Below are 16,263 nucleotides of genomic sequence, written 5' to 3'. Positions count from 1 at the left end.
CAGTTTCACCACTTTTTTTTTCAACCCCTAGTAATCGTCTTTCACCTCATAACTCATGACTCCAAAGCTAAGCCTTTCCTCTCCTTCTAAAACTCACTTCCATCCTTCCTTTATCCTTCCCCTGAACCTTCTTCCCTCCTGTCACTAGCCATTGATTGATTGATTCGTGGAGGTCAGACCACCAAGAACAATAGCCCTCGACATGCTAATCAGTGCAGTCTCAGACACATTAACCACGCCAATCACCACAAAAGACATAACAAACATAATAACCCAGTTCCAAAAATAAAGCACCCGGACTAAGTCAGATAAAACAAAAGCGTCCTTCAAAACATACCCACAACACTGGTAAAACAACTTACACAGATCTTTAATGCCTCGCTAGCAGCAGGACACTTTGTGGTGGATCTTTCCCCTACAACAGCGTAGCCGTATCCCATAGCAACGGAATTCAACCACCGGCGAGGTTCTCACGGGGGCGGGGGGAGGTCGCCACCTGCGATACTCTTCCTTACATATGACAAGCCACCTGCTACACTTGCATCCGGGTTTACTCCCGGCTGCTGTGTATATAAGCTCTCAGTCTCGTCATTGAGATTATACACCTCCTCGCCGCGTCCAGGCGAGTTGCTACTGCCTCCAACTTAAAACCCAAAATAACGCAAGCGGTGTTTAGCCACGGCACCTTTCTCTCCTTTTAAAATTCACTTCAATCCTCCCTTTATCCTTCCCCTGAACCTCCTTCCCCCCTGTCACTAGCATTTAAGTTAAGTCAAGTCATTGAGATTCATTCTACCCTAAGTTCCTGAACACCAACACCTCCTCTGAGCAAGCTCCTCGCTGACCAGCTCTCATTTCTACCCTACGTTCCTGAACACGCAACACCTCCTTCGAGCAAGCTCCTCGCTGTCCAGCTCTCATTCAACCTGGAGGCCAGCAACACACACCATCTCCTCTAACGAAGCTCCAGCACGCTACTCACCCAACGAGCAAGCTTCTCACCACACGGCATCTCCAGCACCAGACTGTTTTGCATATAATATATTTTATATAAGAAAACCACCACCTAGAGCGTCCATCCATCCCATCCTGAGTGCGAGACAACAACACATAACCTAACGAAACGCTACAACTTCCCCACGAGATTCAAAACAGCCAAAATCAGACTCATACCCAAACCCGGAAAATACCAAGAAGGCCAGAAAATTATAGACCTATATCCCTATTAGAAACACCAGGCAAAATACTAGAAAAAATAGTCAACAACAGACTCGGAAACTATCTAGAACAGGAAAACAAATATAACCCCAGACAACATGGATTCCAGAAGAACCGAGGCACAAACACGGCTATTGCACTAATTTACGAAACAATAGCAAACGCCCTCAGCAATACTTTATACTTTTATCCTCTTCACCACTGATCGGCTCGTTAGCCGCTTGGGCAATCGGTCACGTCTACGCACTGTCGGCAAGTACTGGGCATGCACCTGCTCCTGAATGTACCTGAACCTGCTTCAGTGTTGGTTAAGTCTGGTCTTGAAAGAGCTCACACTCGGTACCGTCACAACGGCCTAGGCCGCCACTACACTCGACCACCCCAGTTCCCCAATTGTAAATATAGGTAGACTTTAACAGCAAGATGGATTGACAGTGTCCATCATCAAACAGGTGACTATTAGCAGGCCCGTCCTTTACGGGGGGCGAACAGAGGCGACCGCCCGGGGCCCCGCGTGTGTGGGGCCCCCGCGGGGCCCAGCACTAGACCCAGTGACCTCGGACACATTACCTGTTGACTGGTTAATCTGACCTGACGGCTTACGCCACCATCGCAACCGTGACCTTACTATCCATAGCGACAGTCCCATGGGGGTTGGTTCCTCTGACCGCATAAGCTGACTCCATATATATATTTTCTGGGGCCCCGCAGTGGCTGAGTTGCCCCGGGCCCCGCACCCTCCTAGGGACGGCCCTGACTATTAGGACAGGAGGTGATAGTTATATCCACGTGGTTATTGCATCTTTGTATTTACTTAGGAAATGAACTACTAAGGAAAATAAAGGAAATAGACGATAAAGTGATGGTCTTATTATAAAAGAGGTGACATTTACTAGAACCTGACCTAACTAACCAAAGAAACCTAATTAACTTACCTACTTTTTTAGCAGGGGGCGGATCTCCCTTCATACAATGACAATAAAGGCTAGTGACGGGGGGAGGTTCAGTGGAAGTTTAAAGGGGATGATGGAAGGGAATTTTTGTGAGAGAAAAAAGGTGCCGTGGCTTAACACAACTTGCGTGTGGGCGATGAGGCAGTGCCGTGATTAGTGGAGGGAGCTACACCACGCTCGGACTCGACGGCAGGGGGAGTATTAAATAGAAAGTACTTATTAGCCACTAACAGTGCCAGCCTGCAGCGGTTCATGGCTTTCCTGGTGAGGCCTTCTCGCACTGATGGTCCCCTGTCAAAGCTTTTCTACTGAAGGAGCCTAATCTTTAAACCCACAGCATTAGTTAACTGGCAATCAGAAATATACAAACAGTGAGAGTCCTTTAACCCTCATTGTCCACCTCATCTGCACTCCATTTGCCTGAGTGACTGTAGGAGGAGGTAGTGTTGCTGCTGGCTGCCCTGTGGGAGTAAATTGTTAGTATTTTTATCTTCATATTAATTTATTTCAGTACTGTTCACTGTGGTGGTTAAATTGTTTGTAATTTTTATTTTCATATTAAGTTACATGTGATGTTAGAGAGTTGGTCAACCCAATAAGTAATTACGGAGAGTTTTACTTCGTCATCAAATGGAAATTTACATGACGTTGATGTGTTATGAAAAGTTAAATGCTAAGTTAAACTTCGTCATTTTATATATTGTTATGTTGCCTGAGTATTATTGCAATTTATTGTGGCGAGTGTAGTAATTCCATCGATCATTACTGCTGTTAAAATGGTTAGTAAAGATGGAGGAGACCACCAGAAATAACTTATGGAATTGATCCATATTTCAGGAGATACTATTTGCATGATACTGAATACGAAAATAGAAGTGAGAATCCACATAACCTATTAGAACCTGACCTAACCTTACCTAACTTCATCTAACTTGTCCATTGTCGTTTATATTTTCGGTAATACTGGTGCAGACGACTTACACCAGAAGGAATTGTATGATTATATTAATTTTTTCCATAGATGTGTTTTTGGATGATAGCGAGTAATGAGAACGATACAAAAAAAGTTTATGGTGCTACTATAGTGTGTGGTCTTCAAAAATATCTTTAGTCTAACCTAACCTAAATATGTTGTAGATTGCATGCTATAGTAGCACCCTTTTTATTTCTAATTATAAGTATTTATTTATTTTTTTAGCATGACTTTATCTACTATCATAAATCACCTGCAGTGGGTAAGGAATGAAGGATGAAGGAAAATGCAGGGTAAAACACGGTGAAAAACCGATCATATGACACTAAAATGATGTCTATACGTGCTTTTTATGTGAAGAAATTAATTATTTCCCATAAAATTTCCCGGAAATTCTGCCGTGTTGGCATGTGTTGTCATCTACTCGTTGTTTATTTCCGTGCATCAACCAACCCGCTCAGTCAGAGCATATTCTCATGTCCACAAAAAATTGCACTGTGCCGCTTCAAGAAAGTTGCTTTCATTGATGTTGAATATCAAAGTAAGTTTTCTGTTTAATATGCTGTGGGGTCCGGCTTGGAAGTTAGGTAGGTTTCTTTGATTGGTTAGGTCAAGTTCTATTAGGTTCTTTGCATTGTCATATAATTTTTATTACATACTGTTTGTTTTTCTCATGTAAGAGGTGTCACAATCCAGATTTGTGAGTATTGGCTTGTCCAAATCCTCTTTTCTTTCTTTGGGTGCAGTAGGTTCTTAAAACTATTCTATGTATGAGAATCATGTACTGAAGTTGGATTTGATTCCCATGTTAATTTTCAATGGTGCTATTGCGTCATGTTCGGTTGTGTATCACAAGTTACCTGCGGTTGTGGAGGATGCAGACCATCTTCAAGAGTTTATCTATCAACATGGACTAGTTGGCAGGACATGCAAGTGTTCAAGATGTGGCAGAGAACTGACTGTGAAGAAGAAATACAGTATGTGTTTCAGTGCAACAACTGATTGTACTCTTACGTCCTCAAAACCGTAAAATTACACAATGTTGCTTCAAGCAAATTGCCTTCATTGGTAACAGATATCTTTTTACTTAATATGCTGGGGGCGGCAGAGCTCCCTGCAAGGAAGTTAGGTAAGATTAGGCTGGTTAGGTCAGGTTCTGTTAAGTTCTGTGCATTGTCATTTCCATTTTCATGTTTAGTATCATGCACTTGGTATCTCCGAAAATTTTTACGTCTGCTTTAACAGTACACTGTTCTTGGCTGATTACATGCTGGTAATGTACTGCCTTATCTCTGTGAGTTCCAAGAATGGTTGAAGAAATGGCTGCTAAGATTCAATGTCACGAAGTGTAAGAGGATGCACCTGGGACATACCAACGGTAAAGAGGCATATCACATGTCCCAGCGGGATGAAGAAACTGCATTGAGACTGAATGTGAAAAGGACCTAGGTGTGTATGTTGACAATGAGCTGAAGTTCTTGGGCCATTGTGAGAAGATGACAAATCAGGAAATAAATTATTAGGTCTTATAAAAAGGCCGTTTAGATATCTAGACGGCCCGTCCCTCGTAACGATCTTCAAGAGTGAAGTGCTTCCCCATCTGGAGTACTGTCACCCCGTCTGGTCCCCCAGATATGCTAGGGACTGTCAGTTGATTGAAAATGTCCAAAGGAATGCCACCAGACTGGTGCCTGCACTACGGCACCTCAGCTACCCTGAGAGATTGGAGCACCTGAACTTGCCTAGCTTATACTACAGATGGGCAAAAGGGGACCTAATTGAGGTGTATAAGCATCTCAAAGGGCACTGCAGTACTCAGTCGAGTGTCCTTACCTGGAGATTGCAGATGCTCGCCCCACAAGGGGTCACAGCTCAAGGTTGAAGACACCGCAAGCCCATAAACTGTGAGGGGTAACTTTTTCGGAGAGAGTTGTGAACTCTTGGAACAATCTGCCAGTGTTGTGACGGCACCGAGTGTTAGCTCTTTCAAGACCAGACTTGACAAGCACTGGAGCAGGTTTAGATACATTCAGGAGCCAGTGCATGCCCAGTACTTTCCAACAGTGCATAACAAAGATGTGACCGATCGTTCAAGCGGATAACGAGCTGATCACTGTGTTTATTTTAGGTAAATTAATAATCCCAGGGTGGATCCTTGCAACTTTTCTGAACAGCTGTACACCAGTCTGTCAGATTACATTTTCTAATTATATTTTTTAATCCTTTTATGTATCCTCTCTTATCTTGCCTTGCCTCCAGAAGGTCCTTTTAATTTTTAAGCCACCATTTATATCTTAAACAAGTTTACCCCCACTATTCCCTTTCATTAATCAAATTGCTACAACTGTATTAATTTCATTGACCTGTGAATTGCTCTGTAGACCATGTTCTATTCTCATTATCTCAATCATTACATTTTTTGGACATCCTAAAATTATTCTCATTGCTTCATTTTGCAGAATCTCAAGCTTCTGTAACCTTCCTTTACCAGTACAAGAGAGGACAGGTGCTGCCATGGACATCCATAGGATTTTTTCCAGGGTGTGCAAGAAAGGAAGGTATATACCTTTTATATATATATACAGTATATATATATAAAAGTATGGTTAAGTATAATTGAGTTACTATATTTGAGTAGTACTGTATTGTATACTAATCAGCAATATCACTTATTAGTGTTATTACCAAATTATTAATCATTAATATTATCATAGGGTTGACTTTAAGCATTTAAAACTTAAGGAAAATCATTACTTTTTATCGTTAAAGCCAAAAATCTAGGGATAGCTGTCTGTCACATTGGTGACTTGCTCAAAACATTAGCAGCATAATTTCAGTGGTTAAATAAATACTGCAAGCTGCACTTATCAGCTCCAAAACGATCACTCGTGTCTTCATTGGAGGCCGTCTTTCTATCTAACCCCTTCTGGCTATGCATGCTGAGCATACACAATACAGACAAGTGTTCACTTGATATTAGTGATTGGGGGCATGTCTTGATAATGTCTCAGCAAGCTAAATGACCGCTCTTCTTCACGAGTGGAGGCTTGGTGTGTCAAGATCAGTAGGACTTTTTGAATAGCAGGAAACAAATCACACTGCTTTAGTAGATACATCAAGGACAAGGTTTCACTGGAATCAGGTGCAGTTTTCTTCTGGGAATGTTGATGCTGTGTCCGCATTTCAAACCAGGACTGCGATTCCTCAGCAAAATTATCAATGTTCTAGATATAATTTAACTGCCATTTTTTCCAATATTCAGTGACCATTGGATCTTTTTTCACATTTACACAACTTGGATTTGCAAGTGACGTGTGTGTTCTCATTTTCTTCCTTCAGATTCCATACTTTGCTCTCTCCTTGATCCATTTCCCAGTATGTCCCTTCTGTTATTTTCTTTATTATTATTATCCTTCCAACACACATCTCCTCCTCCACTTTTTGTCTCTTCTCTCTTTCTTTTTCACTTTCACTTACCTTCTCTATCCATCCTGCTTCCCTCATCATTTTACAAATTCCTTTCTTGTTCACTACCTCTTGTAAAGTTGTATTTCCTCACCTCATGACTCCCCTTGTGTTTCATTATTCGCATTACTCATCACTACTCAACTCGAGGTCTTCCAGAATTTCGTCCAATACCCTCATTCCAGCCAGAGTTTCCCTAGGTAGCCAGGGGGCAATTTGTGCTCTGAGACTACTCTAGCCACAGGAATATACCATACTGCTTCAGTTGAAAGGGGCATTATTTGTTTCCATACAGAGTAACTTAGAAGTTTAGGTTGTGTTGGGTCCAATAATGGGGTTTATATTTTAATTTATTTTATTTATTATTTTTTATCCTCTTCACCACTGATCGGCTCGTTAGCCACTTGGGCTATCTGTCACGTCTCTGTTAGGCACTGTTGGCAAGTACTGGGCATGCACCGGCTCCTGAATGTACCTGAACCTGCTCCAGTGTTGGTCAAGTCCGGTCTTGAAAGAGCTCACACTCGGTGCCGTCACAACACTTTCTGGTAGATTATTCCAAGAGTTCACAACTCTCACTCCGAAAAAGATTGTCCTCACAGTTTTCTGGACCTGCGGCTTCTTCAACCTTGAGCTGTGACCCCTTGTGGGGCGAGCGTCTGCCAGCTCCAAGTAAGGACACTCGACATAGTAGTGCCCTTTGAGATGCTTATACACCTCAATTAGGTCCCCCCTTGCCCATCTGTAGTATAAGCTAGGCAAGTTCAGGCACTCCAATCTCTCAGGGTAGTTGAGGTGCCAAAGTGCAGTCCCTTGTAAATATCGGGAGTAGACAGGGTAACAGTACTGTACTCCAGATGGGGAAGCACTTCACTCTTGAAGATTGTGACGAGGGACGGACCGTCTAGATATCTGAACGACCTTCTTATAAGACTTAATAATTTATTTGCCTGATTTACCTTCTTCTCACAATGGCCCAGAACTTCAGCTCATGGTCAACATACGCACCCAGGTCCTTCTCACATTCAGTCTCAAATAGTGCAGTTTTTTCAGCCTGTTGGGACATATGATATGCCTCCTTACCGTTGGTACGTCCTAGGTGCATCCTCTTACACTTCATGTCATTGAGTCTCAGCAGCCATTTCTTCGACCTATCTTGGAGCTCGCAGAGATCCTTCTGCAGCTCTTCACAGTCCTCTTGGTTCTAGATTTCCCGAAATAACTTGGTATCATCCGCAAACACTTGTATGGAAGAGTGTACAGCGTCAGGCATGTCATTTATGAAACAAACAGACAACAGTGGGCCCAATACGCTGCCCTGTGGTACCCCGCTTGTGACAGCTGCAGATGATGATTTTGTGCCATTGACCACCACACACTGCTTGCGTTCATGTAAAAAATCTTCGATCCACGCTAGGACTTTTCCCTGAATTCCGTACCCTTCCAGTTTGTTTTTCAGCCTTACATGGGGTACACTGCCGAAAGCCTTGGCAAAATCTAGGTACTGTATATATTGTCGACATTACTGCTCCGTTTCAGAATATGGGTCCAAATATCCAATACCTTTAGCAATTGTGTTAAGCAGGAGCGCCCTGGTATAAAACCATGTTGGCAATCCTTTACAAGGTTGTTTCGTAGTAGATGCTCTATCGCGGCATCACTGATAATGCTCTCAAGTACTTTACATACTATGCTGGTCAGGCTCACCGGTCCATAGTTGTTCGTGGAGTGACGATCGCCTTTCTTGAAGATAGGACTCACATAAGCCATTTTCCAATCACTGGGGACCTTTTGTTCATCCAGGCATTTACAGAACAGGATCTTCAGGGCTCGGCAAGCTCGTTGCACAATGCTCTTAGCACTCTGGGATGCACCATGTCAGGGCTGGGATTCTTATGGATCTTTAGCTTTGACAGTTTATGTCTTATACCCTGTTCTGTGAACACAATGTGGGTCAGTGCTGTGTCGGTCCATCTGTCCTCAAACGCAGGAAGGTTAATCGCATCCTCTCTTATGAACACCGAGGAAAAGAAGCTGTTCAATGCCTCGGCTTTATCCTGGTCAGAATCTGTGTAACTACCATCTTCAAGCCTCAGGTCTGATACTCCTACTCGCGTTTTTAATTTCAACTTTGCATAGCGGTAGAATGCCTTTGGGTTTGACCTGACCTCGTTTGCAACCAGCCTCTGGAACTCCTTTTCAGCCCTTCTAAACTCTACCTTTGCTTGGTTTTTGGCTCTTGCATACATCCCCCTGTCCTGCTTATTGTTTGACATAACCCACGTCTTGAATATCTGGATTATCTTCTTAACTTTGTCGATTGCCACATGGTTTATGTGTTGGGGTTCCCTCGTATTCCTAGAGGCACTGGGTTTGGTCTTGGGTATATATTTATTGATCAAATGGGTCACTTTACTAGTTATGATATTCAGCATAGTGTCTGCATTCTTGTGCCTTAGTGAGTCGGGCCAGTGGATACCCCCTCATCTCTTCCCTCATCCCGTCGTAATTTCCCCTGTAATATTTGCACCTTGGCCTGGCTTTATCATGAACTAGGTAACAGTTAAATCTGAATGACAACACTACATGGTGACTGGTGCCAATTGGGGCTAGTTGTTTCAGTTTGGCCACCATACGCTCCTCGTTTGTTATGATGAGGTCTAGTGGCTTTGGTGTTTGCTCCTCTCTGTAATGTGTTGGGTCTTTAACATGTTGGAACAGAAAGTTATCTCTCAGAGATTCTACAAAAAGAGTAGCAGGGTTATTCAAGTCATTTGGGGTGAACTTGTTTCTCCAGTCGATGTCGCCATAGTTAAATTCCCCCATGATAAGGAGGTGGCTAGGGTTGAGCATTGCTGCATTGTCTATTAAGGCTCTTAAGTTCCTTTGATTTAGTGGGCTACAGTTTGGGGATCTGTAGATACACCCGGCAATAAGTAAGTCCCCTCCCTTTAATTTAATTTTACACCACTTGGACTCTTCAAAAACATCCTCTCCCTGTACCCATGCCTGGCTGGCTCTAAAATCTTGCCAAGCATAGATAACCACACCCCTCTTGCAAGTTTCTTGCAAGTTTCAGCAATACTGAACTCACATTCCTCTGGGTCGATTTTCCTGTTCTTGTACAACAGTTCTACAGCTACAATATTGGGTTGGTGTACCTTCAGTAGTGTTTCAAATTCCTCTCTCTTATCAAGGAACTTGTCACTATTAGTGTACATGACATTCAAGCCAGAATTTGTTCTTTTCGGTAACGTCTCTACTCTTAGTAGTAACTCCCGCCCCCCTCCATTCTCAGAAGCTGCAGCATTTGCTAAGTACACTGTATTTTGCAGGGTGTGGTTAGAAATGTCATTATTTACACGGCGCTCACCTCCTCTCGGGTGGGGGGAAGAGCGGGTGGAGGGTGCGCTGCTGCCCCCTGGCTCTGTGTTGGCTCACTTGTTTCCACTACCCTCCTCCTGAATATAACCCATGTACACCCATCCCTGTTCCTCCTTGACTCCTCCCTCTTCTGCTTCAAGCCCTGCAGGAGATTCTTGTGCTGCTCCCTCTGCTTTACTGTGCGATCTGGGTGAATAAATACATTTCGAAATGCCTTGCTCCTTGCTAAGTTTTTTCCCACTGAATAACCTCCCATTTCTTCTCCTCACTCACTAGTGTGATCCTGAGGGGGTGAGGTTTGTCCCCCTGCTTTTGTCCCAGCCTCCTCACATTCTGAAGGGGGGAGGAGGGCATATTCAGAACCTATGTACAAATATTCTTAAACTGCATCTTATCGTGTGTTGTCCTACTCTCGGTTCCCTCCGCCTGGCTCTCAGGGACTCCAAAAACTATTATATTGTTCTTGCACTGGAAACGTTCCCGTTGTTCCTTCTCTCCCCTAACAGTACGTCCGCTAGTTGCCATCTCTTCGACACACATCTTCAGAGTCCCTAGCTGTTGTAGAACCTGTTCTGATCCTTCATTACTTTCCACCACCTCCCATGGCTCTGTTAAGGCCTGAGCATAACTCCTCTTTGCTACCACCTCCATTCTATCGGCTACTTCCTCAGTCTTAGCAAGGATCTCTTTCCCAACTTGTTCAAGTTTGGCAACCAGCAAGGATCCAGCTTCATCTATTTTCGTCCCAAGGGAACTCGTTCCCCTATGGCTTGCAATCGCCTCTTTCACTATGCAGTCAGGGCAATACCAGTGACAGCCTTCATGCTTTATGGCAACTTGTATCGTCCTAAACTCTGTATTGGTCAGGTCTGTACCATCAACATCCGTCGTCTCCTTGCAGTAATCACATTCAACAGATTTCCTGGTGCCGCTTCAGCCCCAGGTTTTATACCCCTCGTGGTTGTTGCTGTTGGGGAGGGGGGCTGCAGACTGTGTACAGATCTACTCCTATTTAAAAAGAAAGAAAAAAAAAACAGTATTTAACTGCCCACTGCTGGTTTTAACCTCCCTTCATTCGTCCGTCCAGGACAGTTTGAGTTATCTTCTGTTTTCCCTTTTTTTTTTCCAGTTCTCTTTGACGAGTTTTTATTATCTTTGTGCTATCCCTCTGTACACTGTATCTTGTTAGGCTGATCAGCCTGTAGTTTTCTACTGTGCTTTTTTTTACCCTTGTATACTGGGGTGGCACTGGCTGATTTCTAGTCCCTAGGCACTGAATACATTGATCCAAGGATTTACTAAATGGGAGTCTTAGTGGATTGTAACTCATTTACCACTTTCCTTATCACTTTGGTCTGTGCTCCAGCCACTCTATTCACCTTATTCTGATAGTTATTTGAATTGGCATGACATTTGTAATCATTTGTACATTTTTCTGTGATAACTGCTGTACCCAAATTAGAATTTCTTTTTGTATCTTGTTATTTTTATTTTAAGAAGTGCTCTTTTTTCTGTGACACCCCCCCCCCTACTGAAATGCCTAGATCTGGCTTTCCTGTAGTAATTTCCTTCCGCAACAAAATAGCAGCAATAGAGTACTTGTGTGGCTTACCTCTGTCACCCACACAACCCACCACCTCCCAAAAGTACTACCGATGAAGACTAATAAACAATCATTTCTACCCAATTTTTAGGTTTCCCTCACTGCTTTACATGTACTTTCTACCATTCTTGAATATGAGGTAATGTTTGTTGATGTGAATACCCGGTATTCATGTTTAGACTATCTAATCACCTGATCCTGTCATGTGTACATATTAATGGAATTAAAGTCATTCATAATTACTTTAAATGGAAACTATAGTATGTATAGATTCATCCTTCATTTACTGCCATACAGTATATTAATGCTTGGTATATATATATATATATTCTTTAACATGTATTAAAACATACTAATAACCACAAACGAAAAAGAAAACATAAAATTCCCAAGTACTTTCGCATTTTCTCTTTTCCTCGGTAGTTTTCTGTTTATACTGTATGTGGATAACGTACTGTATTGTGATAGATAATATTTTGATATTTAAGATGTAATCATACCTGTGTGTTTCTGATACAGTTGTTCATTATGCACTCACTCACCCACCCACCTACCCGACCTACCTACCTACCCACTCACCCACCTGTCCACCCTTTCACACACACACACAACACAACACATAATTTACCTTCTTGGCTCCTTGGGCTGCTGAATCGTCCATCAGCATAGGGTACCCACGTTCATACCTCTTCACGGATACTGTAGTCTACACCTAAAATAAAAGGCATGATGCACTGTATTTAAATATGTGCTTATGTTTACTTATCGTGTTTTGATGCAAGTATGACCCCTTCAGTATGAGTGCCCCTCAATAACCTAGTGGGCAAGAAGGTTCTTGTAGGGTCAGGATGCTCAGAGATGATTGTGACAGCAGTAGAAGGGTGCCTGCTGCTCTCTGTTGTTTTTTCACCGTTATCTGGTGATTCACAGGAAGTTGGGACCGTTAATCAGTTCTGGTTTGTTAAATTTACACAGTGCTTTAACAGTACAGAGCTAAGACCCTCAAGGTAATCACACAGCAAAACTATTTTCCATCAAGACCCTCAGAAGGTAAAAATTTATATGGCACAGTAAAGCTATTACCCATCAAAACCCTCAGAAGGTAAAAATATATATCACACAGCAAAACTATTACTCGTCAAGACCCTCGAAGGTAAAAATATATATCACAGTAAAACTACTCTCAGCCAAGACTCTCAAAGATAAAAATATATTTCACATAGCAGGATCACTCACAGCCGACATAATTTTACTTCTACTGTCGCAAAAAATGAAGCAATAAATGTAAATATTGATGTAAACATTTATTTATACAAAGTAATAGATTAAGTTGATTATAGTCTTATGTTCATAGTAATTTGGACTAGTTAAAGTAAGTGCTTTTGAATGTACTGCCTGAATGACTAGTAAGAAAGGAAATTTATTTTTGGTGGAATGTGAGAACTTTATCTCCTAAACTAAGATTTGTTTAATTACCAAATTTAATAGAGGAAACTACTTCACTGTAAAGTAATTATATGATTTTTTGTTTAGGAGATAAACCCTTTTAGGCTTAAGGTATTTACCAAGTGACAATGCCTAAAATGACACCAGATTTGCCACGTGTCACCTGGGGCCAACACGAACTCTCGAAGATAAGAGACCAACCTCTACACTCAAGAAGTGGCTGACTTTATGATGAAGACAGGATGTATCAGCGGCCTTCCTACCCACTGTACCTTCTATCAATCAATATTGCATCTACTTAAGTTTATATCTCTTTGGGTATTTAAAGCCATATTAGAATACTGAGCACCAATCAAGCATCAAATATTAGGATGACCAACAAAAAGTCTGCCCAGGAGTCCCAAATGCTCCTTCATCAAAAGATGATATATAATTTGTTATATTTTCCAAGTGGGACTTTAGACTACCTAAACCTTCCTCCCATCCACACTCTTCCTCCCATCCACACACCCTTCCTCCCATCCTCACACCCTTCCTCCCATCCTCACACCCTTCCTCCCATCCACACACCCTTCCTCCCATCCACACACTCTTCCTCCAATCCACACACACTTCCTCCCATCCACACACTCTTCCTCCCATCCACACACTCTTCCTCCCATCCACACACCCTTCCTCCCATCCACACCACTCTTCCTCCCATCCACACACATCCTCCCATCCACACACCTCCCATCCACACACCCAACCTCCCATCCACACATCCTACCTCCCATCCACACACCCTTCCTCCCATCCACACACCCAACCTCCCATCCACACACCCAACCTCCCATCCACACATCCTACCTCCCATCCACACACCCTTCCTCCCATCCACACACCCAACCTCCCATCCACTCACCCAACCTCCCATCCATACACCCTTCCTCCCATCCACACACCCTCCTGTGAGCATTGGTAGTAGTAAAGTGATTAATATAGCTTGTAAAGCTGGTTGTTTGTAGGTGGGTTTCAATTAATAGCTTAACTAAACTAATCAGCCTAACTTAAATGTAACTAACCTAGACCGACCCAAGTTAATATTAACTTACCTACTATACAGTATATACATTAGATAACAAATATAATAAAGTGAAATAAATGCAGTGTAAGGGCTGTAATGAGCGGGTAGGTTGTCTGCTGCTCGTTTGCGGCCCCACTAGGGGGGAGACAAAGGTGAGAAGGCCGCTGCTGCCTCGTTGCTGGCCAGACAAGATTTAGCCTTCACCACAGCTGTTACTTCACCCCGCTGTTCAATTCCTTCTTTGGTTCTGTACTCATTGGAGGTTCCTGGGGCTTGTGGGCTGTTTCTCCAGTCCTTCACTATTCGACTGTCAACTCCGGTCACTTACTCCAGCTACTGCCATGGCCGCCACGTGATCACCACTTCCTCCACGCCCTATCCACTGTCCGTACCCTGGCGTCTCTCTTGTGTGGCAAGACATCACCCACCAACTCCGGCGCCAAGTGAGGAAGCTGCCCTGGACCTTCTTCCTGAAAGCGTATCACTGCATTACCAGAACATTCTACAGTGCTGGTTAGAAGGAAGATTCATCTGCAGCTGTAGGAAATATCTGTACTTTGTTTTAGTGATTGTTTGACTCCAGTGCTGTTTATTTGATATTTGTGAGAGTAGTGTCAGAGTTTAATTTTGTGATTATTTTCTTATTAAAGAGATGTCCTCCCTAATGGTTGTTTATTACCCCTTGGAAACCCATGCTTTTTGACTTTCCTTTGATAAGTTCCTGATAAGGCTGGCAAGGGATTTATATCCTACAGGCCAGGCCTTTACATGCAGGGAAAAAGGTTAATTAATACATGTAATAATGTTTATACATTTATTAATGAGTATTTAACAGCTTGATAAATTATTCATTCAAGATAATTCATCTGTATTAGTCTTATTCTGGTAAATAGATAAGAAAGTTAAATAGAATTGTATGGTAAAATGTTGTGTTGATTATTACAGAGGTTGGCCACGATGTGGGTGAGGGAGGGATCATCTACACTCCTGCTGGACAGGTCATCCACCCCATAATGTAGGTGAAGGAGGGATTATCCGCCTTCCTCCTCCTGCTGCTGCTCAGAATCGAATATGACGTTCATCCAACTAAGAAGCCTATTATACAATGATACGAGTTATTAAGGATGTCACCTTCGTTGGTGAGTTCTCAGGTGACTAAAGAGGCCGATACGGGATTGGCAGGGTTGTCCACAGTTGTTGCAAATGTGGGGGGCCACATCTAGTGCGCGGGAGGAGCAGTATCTTTCCAGCTTTGGCGTTTGTCTGCTTTGATATGCAGTTGGGTTAACTGGAAAGCATCGATACCTTCTGTGGTGCTCCTCCAAGTTTAATGGTGTGGAGTATTCATTTCCCATGTCAGGGGGGTCGATTTGACATTTTTTCAGGTTTGTCTCAAGACTATTCTACTTTTTCAGTTGTCCGCCAGCGTTATGTTTACTATTCGTTAGGTGACCGTAGAATAGCTGCTTTGGCAGTCTACTGTCGACCATGCGGGTAACATGGCTGCTGCTGGCTTGATCGTTCACACCATGATGTGGGTGAAGGAGGGGTCATCCACCCTACTTTACAAATTAGTCAGACATTTCAAGTACTGGGCATTTATTGACTGTTATGCACTGTGTGTGTGTGTGTGTGTGTGTGTGTGTTTAGGGCTCTGGAGGACTGTGTGTGTGTGTGTTGGAGGGCTCTGGAGGACTGTGTGTGTGTGTGTGGGAGGGCTCTGGAGGACTGTGTGTGTGTGTTGGAGGGTTCTGGAGGACTGTGTGTGTGTGTTGGAGAGTTCTGGAGGACTGTGTGTGTGTGTGGGAGGTTCTGGAGGACTGTGTGTGTGTGTGTGTGTGTGGAGGGCTCTGAAGGACTGTGTGTGTGTGTTGGAGGCTCTGGAGGGACTGTGTGTGTGTTGGAGGGCTCTGGAGGACTGTGTGTGTGTGTGTGTGGAGGGCTCTGAAGGACTGTGTGTGTGTTGGAGGGCTCTGGAGGACTGTGTGTGTGTGTGTTGGAGGGTTCTGGAGAACTGTGTTTGTGTGTTGGAGGGCTCTGAAGGACTGTGTGTGTGTGTTGGAGGGCTCTGGAGGACTGTGTGTGTGTGTGTGTTGGAGGGCTCTGAAGGACTGTGTGTGTGTATTGGAGGCAGTATACAAGTTTTAGATGATCA

The 16,263-nt window shown here is 43.2% G+C and overlaps 1 long non-coding RNA gene across 1 annotated transcript; it reads left to right on the top strand.

The window, feature by feature from the left end:
• Positions 1-1,885: 1,885 nt before the first annotated feature.
• Positions 1,886-15,816, top strand: LOC121869384. Its single transcript, XR_006089537.1, has 3 exons — positions 1,886-2,647; positions 5,604-5,702; positions 15,054-15,816. It is a non-coding gene; the product is annotated as an uncharacterized LOC121869384 (long non-coding RNA).
• The last annotated feature ends 447 nt before the right edge of the window (positions 15,817-16,263 follow it).

This window comes from Homarus americanus, unplaced genomic scaffold (assembly GCF_018991925.1).
Source record: "Homarus americanus isolate GMGI-L3 unplaced genomic scaffold, GMGI_Hamer_2.0 scaffold36734, whole genome shotgun sequence".
NCBI lineage: Eukaryota > Metazoa > Arthropoda > Malacostraca > Decapoda > Nephropidae > Homarus > Homarus americanus.
The sequence above is the reverse complement of the archived record's forward strand: the minus strand, read 5'-3'. Positions and strand labels throughout refer to the sequence as shown.